At 39.3% G+C, this 15,357-nt stretch overlaps 1 protein-coding gene across 2 annotated transcripts in view; it reads left to right on the top strand.

Moving 5' to 3' along the window:
* The first annotated feature begins 1,418 nt into the window (after positions 1-1,418).
* tox3 (TOX high mobility group box family member 3) overlaps positions 1,419-15,357 on the top strand; it is a 72,494-nt gene continuing 58,555 nt past the window's right edge. For both annotated transcript variants that reach the window (XM_086071525.1, XM_086071524.1), the window contains exons 1-2: positions 1,419-1,611; positions 12,790-12,860. The gene's annotated coding sequence lies outside the window, so the exon portion shown is untranslated. The remainder of the gene's footprint in view (positions 1,612-12,789; positions 12,861-15,357) is intronic.

Here is a 15,357-nt window from a genome sequence, read left to right as displayed (position 1 = left end):
ACAACTTTTTTTCATCTTGAAACAATGAAACACTCCTTTTCACTATCTATCTATCTATCGTGCTAAATTTAGGAATGTTTTGTCATATTACAACTTAATTGTGATCAAATATAACGTTTTGCATACATTTCTTCATCCTGTAAATGTAACACAATATCTTTTTTTTCTTTTTTATCTCAACAGCATTACTTTTATTTAGTAAAATGCTGTATTTTTGTGTCAATTATGTATTCATTCTCATAATATTACAATTTGAGCTGCTCTCTTTTTTTCTTTTTTCTTTTTGCAATAATATGATTTTATTCCCACATTTAAGTTTCAAAATATTACGACTTTATGACTATGTTTTTGTAAAAAAAATAAAAACAATAATAATGTCACACTTGTAACTCCATCCGCAATTATAATAGAGAAACCATTTTTGCGAGGACGTGCTTGTGACTTGTGAAGTGTTCTTCCCCCGTTTGAAAAATAAAAACAAAAACAGCAGAAAGTCGACAAACAAAACATCTGAAGGCTCCTTACCTACGTTTCCCCCCATTAAAATAGTGCCAATCTCCTGTCAGGCAAGTGAGTGCCGAGCGTACAGTTGCGAGTGACGCCACCTCCTCCGTCTTTTGTGCTCGTCTTCATTGTGCGTTGCTCACCCCGCCGCTTCCTGCAATGGAGCAACAACCCACACCTCCTATTAATGCCTGATTAGGCCCAACACCGGCTGTGAGCATTCAGGGCGTCACTCCCACACCCGGGAACTGGAGAATTAATACCAACCACCCCCCCCCCCCCTTCCAAAAAAGCCTGCACTTATCCTCAGTATCTCCAATCTGCTCCGCGCTGCCTTCACTCACTCCCCAAAACTCATTGGACCGTTGAAGTGTCAAACTTTTACCACACACGAAGGCCAAACATGCGCTTCTTTTTGCTCATTTCCTGCAAACACGTTCATTCAAACAAACCTCAAGATCAAGTTCTCCTTGAGGGTTTTGGGATTTGTATAAGCTAAATAAACCTGCGCGGGAAGACAGCTTCAATATGTGCTTTTCATCTCATGGCAACAGGGAGGAGTGGTGCAAATTTAAGTTCAGTTAATTAGAAATTCCTTCCGCTCTTTTATACAAATGTTCTGTAAAGAATTGGTGAAATCACTGGAATAGGTTTCTATCAGGGGACTTCAGTGTGCCAGAAAAGCATTGTTTGCAGATGACCAGGCTTGGGGAGTAACGTAATCAGATTGCAATTTTTTTTTAAACTGTATTCCATTACAGTTACAGGAAAAAACATGTCATCATTTATTAAAAATGGGGATTACTTAGAGGGATTACAATTTCTACGATGAGAGAGAGTGCGAAAGAGGGCGAGAGGGTGAGAGAGAGAGAGAGAGAGAGAGAGAAAGAGAGACCGTTGCTACGTGTCGGGGAGGTGGGAACGAACGAACTGACGAGTCGTGTCCTCCACACGCGGGCAGTTTGAAAGAGCTTCACGGACGGGAGGAGGAAATGGCGACCGGTATTCACTGGAACTTACTCGGAGCGAAAGTTTGAGCTGAGAGTCCAGCGGCATGCTACGCGCTGTAGCTTCTTGCTAGTTAGCCCGCTAGCCTACAACCATAATGTGAGTTACCCCTTCCAAACAAATCTTCCTCCCACCAATTCACTATTTAAACATCATACACAACATATACACGGCTAAACTTGTGACTGGAATAAAAGTTAATTTTGCTGTTGATGTCACACGTCTATCTATCTAGCTATCTATCTAGCTAGCTAGCTAGCTAGCTACCTGTGAGGTGTGGTTGCTTTCAGTGACAGTTTGAAAACAGCATATGGCCTTCAATCAATCAATCCATCAATCAATCAATAGCCTACATGCTTTTTAATTACACAAGGATTTTTGCTATTTGTGGGCTGCCCGCAAATAGCAGGAACACATTGTATAGAATATATATTGTGGTGATATATATATATTTTTGTCTTCATGAGCATACTCAATATTGGAGTAATCCAAAAATAATCCAGTTACATGACTTTAATATTATGGTACTTGGATTACGTTACTAACTACATTTCTTAGCAGGTAACTTGTAACTGTAATTGATTACATTTTAAAAGTTACCCTCTCAACCCTGCTGGTGAACATGTATGAAAAATTTATGAACACAATAGCCCAAAACCTGATCAGTAAATCAGAAATAGAAAACAGAATGGCCCCCAACACCAGTTGCACCAGTCAACACCAAATTGGGCGGACATGTTAATTGACTACCATCACAAGACACATGCCTTTAACTGAACAGGAAGTCGGCCATTTTTGTTTGAAGCAGCCATCTTTCAGGCTGATACAAGGTCTTTTACTTACCCAAATAAAAACCAATTTGGAAGCAGATCTTAGATGGATGATACAAAATTGGATGGATCCCGATTCCTGACTGTTGTTTTGTGCCTTTGCACCAAACGGCAGTTCAGAGCTAGCTTTATTTATTTATTTATTTACTTATTTATTTATTTTTAACAGGACGACAATTTAAATTTCAATATGCAGCTCCAACTCACAAGCTTGTTTAAGTTGAAGAACTAATTACAAATTCTTTCCACTCTTTTAGACACAAGTTTAATTAATAAAAAAAATAAAAATAAATTAAAAATCACTGGCGCTTCAGTTTATCTAATCTCGCTTTAAAACAACTCATCTTTAACTTGTGAATTGTAAAATGAAAAAAACATCACATTTAATTAAAACGCTCCTAAATTGTATTATATCACGTCTGCTTCATTTTCAAGGACATTCTGTGTCTGGTTGATTTGATTTGATGGGGGGGACAAATTAATTATTAATTAATATAACTTAAAGTGAAGTTTAAAGCTTAATTAAAAGGACTATTATGGAGCACACAGTATTGTGTGAGCGTCTGAGTCTATGGAAGATCATCATAATACTGCACAAGGAACTCGTTTACATGTGGTAGGACTCCGTGATGATTGTTTTAAGTGCTGCTGTTTTGGTAACGCTACATTTGTATTGTGTCCCCGGCGACCACAGCAATCACATTTTCAGACATCAAATTTAGACACCACAGTTGTGCGTGAACGCAGGAGTTTGGGGGATTGTATATGACAGGCCGTGATTGCCGTGGATGCCTTAGTTTTAACCTGTCAAAAATTTTCAGTCATAGTAAAAAGGGTATGAATACAACAAACCTGACTTGAAAGTGTTTTGTAGTGGGCTGGTGTGGGGCCGAAAAAAATGACTTTAAGACTTTACATTTACTGTTGCTTTCACTGCTGCTGTTTTGGTTAGCAACTCCGTTAGCAAATGTGACACCTTTTAAAACCCCTAACAAATCACTAGGTCATTGTCTTTTAAACATAGCCTGAGAATAATCCACTCTTTTACATTCACGTGTGGACAAAAGCTTCTATGAACTAAGATAATTACATTTCCCCCCCAATGTATTGCCTTTCCCCAGACATCAACAAAGAGGCGCACGCCACATGGTCACTGTTGACTGGAAAGTTCATGATTGTAATTGTAAAATAGTCAGACCATCTGTAATAATGCACATGGAGCACATTCAAACATACACTACGTTTGCACACTTTAACTCATTCACTGCCATTGACGGCTATAGACGTCAAAAATTCATTTGAACTATTTCTATTAGTTTAACATTTCCCCCCACATTTGTTAACAAGAGTATGAAAACCTAGTGTGTTTTTTTATATTGTATTAGAACAGATATAAAAGTTGTGATTAATCGTGAGTTAACTAGTGAAGTCATGCGATTAATTACGATTGAAAATAGTACTCGCCCGACGCCCCTATTTTTTAATAATCTTTAAAAAATAAATAAAAAAGATTATTAAAAATAAAAAATAAAAAAAGAAGAAAAGATGATTTAAAAAATAGGGGCATCGGGCGATTAAAATTTGTAATCGTAATTAGTCGAATGACTTCACTAGTTAACTCACGATTAATCACAAATTTTAGATCTGTTCTAAATGTACAAAAAAATTCTAGGTTTTCATACTCTTGTTAACAAAAATGGAAAAAACTAAACTAATAGAAATAGTTAAAATGAATTTTTGACGTCTATAGCCGTCAATGGCAGTGAATGAGTTAATTATATTCTAAGTGAGTCAGTTGACGCTGCTGTTTTGGTTAACAACACAGTTCAAATAGGCCTTTGATGTCAATTTGTTCATGTCCATGTTTGTATGATAGCCTGTATGAACTGAACAGCACCCCCCTACCCCACCCCCCACCCCCCTAGTTAAACAGAAAGCCATTATTCTGTTGTATGAATGGCAACAGGTGGATACACAGGTTAATTAGACCTTTAATTGTTCTTCCTGTCACTATTCATCACTGGCATAAAAAGACGAACAAGGATACATTATTTGTTGTAAATAATTAACATACTGTAAGACATGCCACGCTAAGCTAATACTCTCCGAAGCGTTACTGTTGAGCCAGTCCACGCAGACCGGGTTGAGGTACGAGGGGGCTTCCTGTGTGGAGTCAGCACACCATTAGTCAGCTAAGGGGGAGGGGGAATCAAAAACAGAATATGCATGCATTAAATTCAACACATTTGTTTCCATGGCAACCATTCAGCATGTCATTCACTTGTCAAGCCGCATCAGGGCCTACGGACTCCATTGTCTGGGTCCTGGGAGGGAGGGGGGGGGGGGCATCTTTCCCCTTCTTCCTCCCCCCCCTGGCCAACATCCAGGTCATTCAACATGCTGTTATTTCTCTTTAATTCATTTTTTTCTCCCTCCAGCGCTAATCACATGACAAATGACCAGTGCGTCTAAAAAGAAAGCAGCAGTGTGGTATTGAGGCGTGGCTCTTATTAGAATGGGAGGACATGGGGGGGTTCATCGGGATTAGGGGGACCAAACACCTCAAAGATTTCCCGGCTTCACTTCATAGATGCGGTGCACCCTCGATGACTGGCTGTCAAGATCAGTTAAACAACCACAATGGCAGAAATGAACATTTGACTTTTCTTTTCTCACTGTTCCCAAACTCCCCACTTTAAACCCCGCATTGGGTTTTCCTCGCTTTTTGGCGCCGTTATTGCTCGGGACGTCAAGTAATGCAGAACAAGCAGTTTGTTTGTTAGGCTGGAACAGTCCCATCCCCTTTGGCAGAACAAATGCACACTTCCTCCTTGCAGTTAATGATCAACCTCAACTTGTTAACAAGCTTAACATTTAAGTCAATGTTGTGCACCGTGACGCAAACATTGATAAAGACTTCTAACTTCCACCTATCCATTTTCTATAGCGCTTTTTCTCATTGGGGCGGCGGGCGAGCTGAAGCTTATTGCAGCGTTGGACGCGAGGAAGTGGAAAACCTTTTACTCATAATCATTCGCACCTACAGACAATTTTGGTTTGCAAATTAACTTTAAATACTTGATTTGGGAACATTGAAGGTGAGCCAGAAAGAAAGCCCATTCAAGAACTGGGAGAACAGGCCTGAGACTGAACTGGTCGCCAGTCATTTAAGGGAAGTCGAGTAAAAAAATTATTTACAATGTGTTCTATGCGCCTCTGCTAGGCACGGCATTTTGATTAATATTGTGTTTGTGGAATTTGAATTAAAAGGGTAGCGTGTATTACTTAGTGCCATCTAGTGGTAAATGAATAGAATGCAACAATTTTGACGCACGCAAACTACGGTGCCTCAGTTTGGCCACACTTCGCAAGGCTACTACCAATTATTATTTGGAGTGAGCGAGCAGCCTGGCGAGCAGGAGCGGCTAATATGAGTGGCTAGCAAGAACTCGCTAGAGCGGCTAGCGGGAGAAGCTAGCAAACGCTTGCGAGAGCTAAGCAGCAAGAGACAAACGGCGGGAGCCCGAAACATGGAACTCAAAGATAAAAATATCAGCCAAGGGGTGGTGCGATCTATGTGACCTAATACAAAATTAGCGATTACTAGACATTGATGTGATATAACTTTTTTTTTTTAATTATTGAAATTAATAGTTAATTAGTTCACCAATCACCACTGGGGATGAAACGATATCCAAACATCACGATATGATAATTATCACAATATTGTGGGGAGGTTGGCGATATAATATTCACAATATCGTAAAAAAGAAAAAGAGCTCAAGCAAAAAAAAACACACACACAATATTGTGCTTTTACAGCAATGAAAAATATTATAAAAATATAAACCTTATATATAAAAGATATATAAATATTCTCTCTCTCTCTCTCTCTCTCTCTCTCTCTCTATACATATATATATATATATATATATATTGAGACACTTACTTGCTAACACATTGAGTTCCTCCACATATTGACCCTTCATCTGACCCTTAGCGTGGATTTTGAACATAGAAGGGCCGAAACATGCCTTGTGAAAATTCAATTGCACTAAAAAAATAGCCACCAGAGGGTGCTAGAACTGCACAAATAGAAATCAACCCGACTTTTTTTTAACAGATGTACTGCTTTTAATATCGTGACATGATGACGACGATATATTGTGGCAGTTTTAATATCGCGATATCACTATATTGCCATTATCGTTACATCCCTAATCACCACTAGATGGGGTTAATTAATACACACTGTCCCTTTAAGCAGAAAAATCCACCCGTATATCTATCTCAGTGAGCGGCCATTTTGCCACTTGCTGTCGCCTGAAAATGACATCACATTGCCTAAGGACTCAGGTTAAGACCGCAACGGCTCACCTCTTTTCAGGGTTTGGTCATGTGACGTTCGCAATTGGGCCTTTAGGCATTGTTTCAGTCACATGGCACAATGGCCGTGTGGTTAGTATATCTGGCTCACAGTCAAGACATTCTGGGTTTAAATCTTGACCATGTGGAGCTTATATTTTCCCTCTGGGCGAACGTGGATTTTTTTTCCCCCTTGTACCCTTGTATTGGGAGTAGTATTATGCAAATTAGCACCACTGTTATGTCACAATCCAGCAAAATTCAGAATGGCGTGCTTACAGTGACATTTACGAACAAGGCCAGCAAAAAACAAAAAACTAAAATCGGACTTGATGCATCGGACAGAAATGACCACGAACAAACTGTTCTTATAATAGCAATATAAAGTCACTTTTTCACAATACGTCCCTTTTAAAGTCTAATTATTACCAGTAATGCTGTAATGCTGTGAGAATCTATGCGTTGCTGACAAGAACATAGTAGATATTGTTCCTTGAAAACGACAGGCGAGCTTGTCGTGTTAATAAGTAACGCAGTTTGTCACCTGTTATCAGCAGCTGCGTAAAAAGCTCAGTGTTTGCAATATTTCATTCTAAGGAGTGATTTCCTGTCTGCACAATAATGGGGGGGGGGGGAGGCTAAATTGCGCGAAGGAGGGGGGGGCCTGGGGTGCTGTAAGAATGTTTGTATCATAGCCGCCTTACGACAGATTACGTGCCATGTCGGCTTTTGTAAAACAGCCGCTGATGAAAAGGTGAGAATCTTCAGCACGACACAATGGGAATGCGCGCGTGCATGTGAGCGTCATCTGAAATATTACCAGCACCAATTTATCATTTTCACACTCGAATAATAGAAAGCAATCTTCCTAGTCGTCCGGGCTCACACTTCTCCAAGAAAACATATTTCATGTAAGGGAAGACATGCTCTGCGGAATATCTAAAGTGCCAATCGCAGTGTAAACACTCTAAAGCAAACAATGCAAAAGGATACATGGCTGGCGGTGTATCATGCGGCCTCGTGGGAGGGAGGGGGCAATAAATATGCAGCGTCTGACCCTTAGAAAATACATTTCTGTTGATGCAGAGCACTTCACAGATAATATGACAACGTGACAAAGTTGGAATGCTTCAAACAGGGCGACATGATACAAAATGTTGGGACTTCAATGTTTTCTATTGCCTATGTGGTTGGGCGGCCACACGTAAGCTTCCGAATGCATTCAATTTTATCACCATAAGATTGAGAAAAACTATGTTTACATGCAGGCAACACCCCTTTCAAATTTTGGCATTATTCCAATTTTGAAACACGTGCAAAAACCTGAATATGCCTCACTTGAAGACATTGTTTCCTCCGCGGTATTTTATGTCTCTACAGCGAAAATGCCATAGTGTGTATTTATACAAACATATATACGTGTATATAAGTCCGTATATAAATATGATGTCTTATTGGATGTAGAAAGTTAACTCGTTTGTTCCCAAACACGTATAAATACGTTCTATTTTAAATATTACCAGTGTCCCCAAAACGTTTTTTATGTTGTTGTTTTTTTAAATGCTAGAGCATACAGAAGGCTTTGATGCGGTCTCTGAACTGAAGAGAACGGTTGAAGAAACCCTAACCCAGCAGGTGGCAGCAGAGTATAAGAGTTCAACCAGGGCCATGTTGCAAAAAGCTGTTTTCCTCACAGTTTTAAACACATTTGTGCATAATGATTAAACTTAGCTATATTCTAATGCCAGTTGCTGCAAAACGGAAACAGATAGTAATATACTCTTTTTTTTCCACTGATGAAAGAAGAGACTCTAATCTTTCTTTTGGTATTTTCCATGTTTTTATAGCAATAGAACACAACATTCTGTGGGTCTTGCAAAATCAGTAAAAATCCAGTAAAACAGCCTGGAGCAAAGGGGGTTACTTCAGTGAAAATGGCTGGGAGTGAAGGAGTTAAAAGTGAAAATGACGACTATTTGCATAATGACGTTTTCCGTTCGTCAGGTTTTCCAATTGAGCACAATGACATTGTGGTACGCGAGAGAAAAATCATGATGCAAATCAAGGGTATATTCTTTAAAGCAATAAAAAACAAATGCTGACATAGGATATTGTTAAAATAACAATATTCTACTCGTACGAATTAGGTGTTGAAATGTTGCAGTAGGTGCTCCTGTTTTTGATAGTAACAGAGTTCAAATCAGCAACTAACTCTTTGTCTGTGTTGAAAACAATAGTGCAGTGTATACTTAGAATAATACCTATCGATTATAGAGAGCGTTGATTTATCTGAAGTGGATGGTGCCACTATTTGTGGAAATACGCTTGGTCCAGCACTTCGTCACTGCTAATGCGCTATCAAGGTTCACATCTGAGCATGTTTTCCTCTCAACAGATACGTTCCCTAGTCCCTTGGCGTCTCTCTATACGTTTCTGCAGCCTGTTTATGTTCTTATCCAATGCAGACGACAGTGTGTTGGGATTGTGCTGCTGAAAGCGGAGAGAGATATAGAAAGAGTGGGGGGATGGGCAAAAGGAGGAGGAGGAGGAGGAGGAGGAGGAGGAGGAGAGTACATGCCAGTGAGTGTCCCAAGCCATTAGAACAAGGGATATTTCTGCTTGACTGAGCAATTCATTCTCTACATGTCACATTGAATTTCTTCCATTATAAAACACCGCTGCCTTTTCCACTCCAAAGGCAGATTGCCTGCACCTCTTTGGCCCGCTGAAATATTGCCTCGCTCGCCCTCAAACCATCTTTTCTTGTCGCAAAAAAACTTACGAGAGGTGTTTGTAAACAGTAATTAGTGTACGCTCACTCTCAAGGTTGTGCTTTATGAGGTGAGCCGCGCATGCAAACATGCACGGGTGGAAAAAGTAGATGCACGTTTGTTTATGTAAATGCAGCAACTGCCGAGTGAGTACAAAAGCAAAAGGAGCAGCAAAGTAGACTAAACTTACTTATTACATCAAATAATAAATCATCCTGTTAATAGATGCCAGGGTACATCATCTGCTTAAGACTAATAAATGCCAAATTTTCCTTGTCAGTTACTTAATTACCTCAGTTCATAGACTGAGCCCATTTGAACTATGTTGCTAACCAAACCAGCAGCACCAAAGTGCATAACATCCTCATAAATGAGTTTAATAAGCAGGACTAAATGTAGGCACGGTTGTGTGGGAAACATGCTCTTTTGCATTTTTATTTCACGATTTAAAACAATTCCCAGGTATTTTTAAAAACATACTTCCATCCCTTTACATCCCTTATTTCTTGTCTTGCTGAAATCAACCTTTCAAAAGCCACGGTTAGGATCGGATCACGGATTTGAGTCATTAAACAAAACCAAACAAAAATCAAAATGTCTAATATAGCCGTTAAGGATTTAGGAACACAACTTTAAAGCGCAATATAGCCAGAAACATTCTTGTTTTGAGGGGAGCGATCAAATGTTTTAGTCCCTCGCAGTCTGCTTCTGTTGTTGCTATTATCTATATTAGATGCATCTTCTTTCGATCAGGTAGTCGTTGTAATCATGTCAGCTAATAGATGTTAATGTACATACATGAACATGAGTGCACTCCTGAGACAATTTGAAGTCATTTGCTAACCAAAACAGCAGCACTAAACACTGAAAAGTGTGCCGTATATTGGAAACAAGTGCTAATATTTTCGCTGATGCACCCCATCAGTGCACCATGTGCTTGTAACGTTCATAAATTGATATATTTATCATGCACTTTGCTATTGTCAGCATGTGGTGACATGCGACGTGAAGAGGACGAGCAAGTGTTTAAGCTGAGCCGCTTGCACGGTGCCTCATCCTCGCTCTGACACTTTCCCCAAAGCCCAACACAGGAGATCTGACTTCACTCCGCAAGCTTCCCGACAGCTCTGACAAGAGCTGCAACAGAGATTGATGTTGCCCGGATAGAAAATATAACAAGAGCAGGGCAATTATGTGCTGTGTAGCAGCGCACCAAACGGCACCGGCTGCATTGTTATCGTTCTCAATATCTCCAAGGTGTGTTGCGGGGAGTAAATGGATTGTCTGCGAGAACATTTCATCCCCTGCTCTTCAGCTCCTTTCAATCTCACTCCCATTTTTCTCTCTCCTTTCTTTTGTACAACTGCATGTTGCCTGTTAGTTTAGACTGAGAAAACAGCATTGCCTGTTCAAAGCGCTGAACATGAAAGGCTAAGATAACTGAGGTGACGCAAGGTCGACGCTATCATTAACAGGCAGGAGTCATCTTTTTTTAGTTGAATTTAAGTTTGGTTTATGAATAATTGACATATTAGTGTGGTGCTATATAAGAGCTCACATGGCAGTAGATTGAGAAAACTGCTTAGGAAAGTGCAAACTATTCATCCATCCATCTCTCTCTCTCTCTCTCTCTCTCTCTCTCTCTCTCTCTCTCTCTCTCTCTCTCTCTCTCTATCTATCTATCTATCTATCTATCTATCTATCTATCTATCTATCTATCTATCCATCTAGTTAGCTAGCTAGCTAGCGTTTGAGCTGTCTATCTAGTTAGCTAGCTAACTGTTGAGTGATCTATCTAGTTAGCTAGCTCGCTGTTGATCTCTCTCTCTCTCTCTCTCTCTCTCTCTCTCTCTCTCTCTCTCTCTCTCTATCTATCTATCTAGTTAGCTAGCTAGCTAACTATTAAGCGATCTCTCTAGTTAGCTAGCTAGTTGTTTATCTATCTATCTATCTATCTATCTATCTATCTATCTATCTATCTATCTATCTATCTATCTATCTATCTATCTATCTATCTATCTATCTATCTATCTATCTATCTATCTATCTATCTATCTATCTATCTATCTATCTATCTATCTATCTATCTATCTATCTATACCAAGACACAATTATTAGCACCATGTAATAATGCCCTTATCAACCAGTTCAGGTTTTGACTCCATCACCATACTCCTTAAGCGGTATTCCAAAAGCCAATGAAAGAGAAACTCCACTACTATACGGTATACAGTGTGTACCGATTTCTTTTACCAGCACAGCGAATCCATTCATGGCTCAGAAAGCACTGTCATTTATGAAGACTTTAAGGACACAGTCCAATGCATGTCCAATTGAAGTGAGTTGAGAGAGTTTGTCAGGGCACTGGCAGCTCGACACTAATGGAAATGACAGCAGTCGGAGAGAGATGGTAAAGGGGTCGAGGCTTCTATTCGTCGACACTGAGCCGTATCAAGCGATTAAATTCACAATATGAAGTAACCTGACCTTAAAATAACTTGGAATCAATATAATTCAGATGGTATACTTACTACCCTCTCATAAGAAGAGCACGCCAGTGATTGAAATGCTGCCACACATTTACAGTTTTTCTCCATCGGTTTGGCACATTTCTTGAAACTGAAATTACATTTTCAAAACTGCAAGCTCATTTGGCCAAACAGACTTACATTTGTGCTCAGTTCATTAGTAAAAGCACATATCTATCCCAAAACTGGTCACGCATGCTTCACTCCAAGTTCCTTTCCCAAACAAAGAGTCGGTACTGCAAAGATCTTTCTCAATTACTTTGGCTCATCTGCATTCACTTAGTGCTTTTGCCCAAAAATAACTTAGATGATTTTGCACAACACCATGGATCATCTGCAAAAGCTCATATCTCTCCCAATACATCTTACCTATGTGTCAAAATCAAATTTCTATGGTATACAAGCAGTCAGTGCACCCACAATGCACCCACAATGCACCCATTTGGCATTGTGTGAGCACTGCAAGTCAAAATGATTAGATGTTTTGTCACAAAAGTAGGTGTTGCTAACAAAATACAATAATACGTAAAACAAGGGGGGAGGGGGGGGATACAAAAGTAGTTTTCAAAGTTTGTGGTTTGACATACTCCACTCACAGTCAATGAAATAAAAACTGTTTTTATTCACATAAAGTTACTTACACATTAGCCCATTGTTGCCAAAGTCTATAACTGTAATTTTCTACTCCCAATAAAAAAAATATTAATGCAACTTTTTTTCCCACTTATATCTTAGTAGACAACTTAGACAAAGGTTTTGATTTAAAATATTGTTTCCAAGCAGCTCCTGTCACATGACATCATCCTGTTCCTTCTGGCTGAAGACATGGCTAATGCAAATTCTCCAGGAAAAAGGTAACTTTCTTTAATTTCTTTTTTTCTAGTGATTTTGACCAGTTGTGACATTAGTGACGGATAAAGTTGTGTCTCTTATCTTTGAGCTGCATGTTGTCATTTTCTTTTCCTGATTGTGTCACAAACATAATCGTTGAATTTCGAATTCAAATCTGATCATTTTCAGATCTCCCATGATATCTTCTTCTGGCCTTTGCCCTCACAACAGCCTTTCTATCCAAAGCTATAGTCACACTCTCTTGAATATTGCTTATCTACTGTCATTTGTAGTCAAGAATATAACAACTAGTTAATTACAATGCTGGATTTTAAAAGGGTGATTTTTTTAATTTCTTATTTTTTCTTAGCATTTGCTTATTGGGCTAGCTAGCCCAAGTTGCCTCGATTTTAATACGTAATAGTTCATATTGTTGTCATTGGTTAGCAGTAGAGTGGGATGGGGTAAGCGGTAGCTCCTGTGCCTGAAACAATTCAGCAATGCGAGAAAAAGAGAGTGTAAATTATGCTGTAATTCTCTATCCTTGGGGTATAAGCAAATCTCATACATGTTATTTAAATAGCTTTGACATGCTTTAAGTGATGAAAAATAATGCAAAAAGTGTCTTCTGAAAAGATTTGCATGCATTGCGGCATAATGAAGGAGCAGAAATCAATTACATTAGAGAAATATTATCATCAGCGCCATCAGCAATTTGTTTTGACTCGTTAAATTAGGTTGATTTAAATTACGCTACGTCGCCTTGATTCTGCTTCGGCTTACATTAGCAAATAAGTTTCACTTATTAGATGTCGGCATATTACTTTTCTCCCCGAATGACTGTGAGGGGAGCGAGACGCCGCGAGGAATTATAGCACAGATTGAAATGAACTGTTTTGCTGCAAATCAAAGATGTGTCACTCAAGTGCAGACACCCTCTCTTATTAATTTATGAGCGTGCAGATGAGCCCCACTCTCTCTGCGCTGGACATCTCATCTATATCAGAAGAGTGGCACATTTATATTCCGCCAGAGATGAGGTTACATTTAGTTTTACACCTTTGTTGACATTTAATTCAAAAGACAACGTTCAAGAGGGCAAGGCTATTCTCCGAGCCGTTTTAATGTGTTTCAACATTCAGTCGCTGTAAAAGAGGGAGAGAAAAAAAAGACAAGAAAAAAGAGCTCCAATTTTATTGTGATAATGGAAAAAGTAGACTGGAAAAGTGGATTTGGAATTGGTTTGCACATAATATCGGGCTGCTATAAAAATGAGATTTGCAGCCATGGGGGAAAACAAATCAAGCTCCTTTCTTCAGTTATTGGAGCATGGAAGAGAAAATGCAGTTATTTTAATGTAGCTGGGAAAAGTGCACTGTGTTCATAGTGTCTGTCTGGATGCTCTGAGCTTGATGTGATTGCCAGCCAAGAAACACGATTGTCTGTAAATGTGCATTGGCAAAATGTCATTTTTTCCCCCCCTGCCTATCTAAAATGTGTCTTTTATTGCCACACAAACACAGAAACACAACTGATATAAAGTGAGCGCATTCAAAATAACACAACAAGCTATTTCTTAATATCTGATATCGGACTGCTTGAAGCAGCCTGCAGGTTCTGCCTGTGTCCATTTGTATGCAACGGGCCGTATGTAGATTTAGATTTGTCTAAGCAGTGCGCTATTTCATTTCATGCTGAGTGTTCAGTTGCGCTGGAGGGCATACATATGCATGAGAAGTCCTCCTCCCATAATATAAACACAGGAATATGACCGGTGACAGGCATTAGTGAGCCGGGCCACATTGGATCAAATAGAATAACCTGTCTTTGATACTACAGAGGCGTCGGCGTCATAATTGTGATTACAGAAAACGTACGAGGCATAAATAGGACTCGTTAAAGCTGCTTTGCCGGCTTTTCTTATGCTGTAATGCAATGTGATGATTACACCACATCGACACTCAACTCCAAAAGCGTTGGAACAGTGAGGCCGATTCCTTTATTTTTTTTGCTGTGGACTCAAAACATTTGGGTTTGACATCAAAAGAGATCAACAGTTTACAGATTTCATTCCAGCAATTCGTGAGTAAAAGTATTGGAACTTGTGACTGTGTCCAATACATTATGTCAGGGATGGGCAAATTACAGAGCAGGGGTGATAGAGGATCACACACTGGCCAGTTTAAATATGGGTAAAATATTGTATGCACATACGGGCAAAATATGTGCTGTTAATATTTTGTTTTTCATAATATTTTTTTCTATACATGTATCCACTATCCTAACTCAACAGCAAAGGATTTAGTATCTATTTTTTTTTTTCCAATGCAAAGGGACGGCACACATCTGCTTAACAAGAAACCAACATTAAGTGCAAAAACTCATTTTGTAGAGTTTTTCACAAAACATATCATTTCCAAATCTGCAAAAAAATATTAGACCTCCCGGTACTCACATTGTACTATAAAGCAGTGTAATGCTGCATTCAAGGAAGCTGGGAAGTTGGCTTTATCCGACTCA

This window comes from Leptonotus elevatus, chromosome 3 (assembly GCF_054856555.1).
Source record: "Leptonotus elevatus isolate MCC_2025b chromosome 3, RoL_Lele_1.0, whole genome shotgun sequence".
NCBI classification, from domain to species: domain Eukaryota; kingdom Metazoa; phylum Chordata; class Actinopteri; order Syngnathiformes; family Syngnathidae; genus Leptonotus; species Leptonotus elevatus.
The sequence above is the reverse complement of the archived record's forward strand: the minus strand, read 5'-3'. Positions and strand labels throughout refer to the sequence as shown.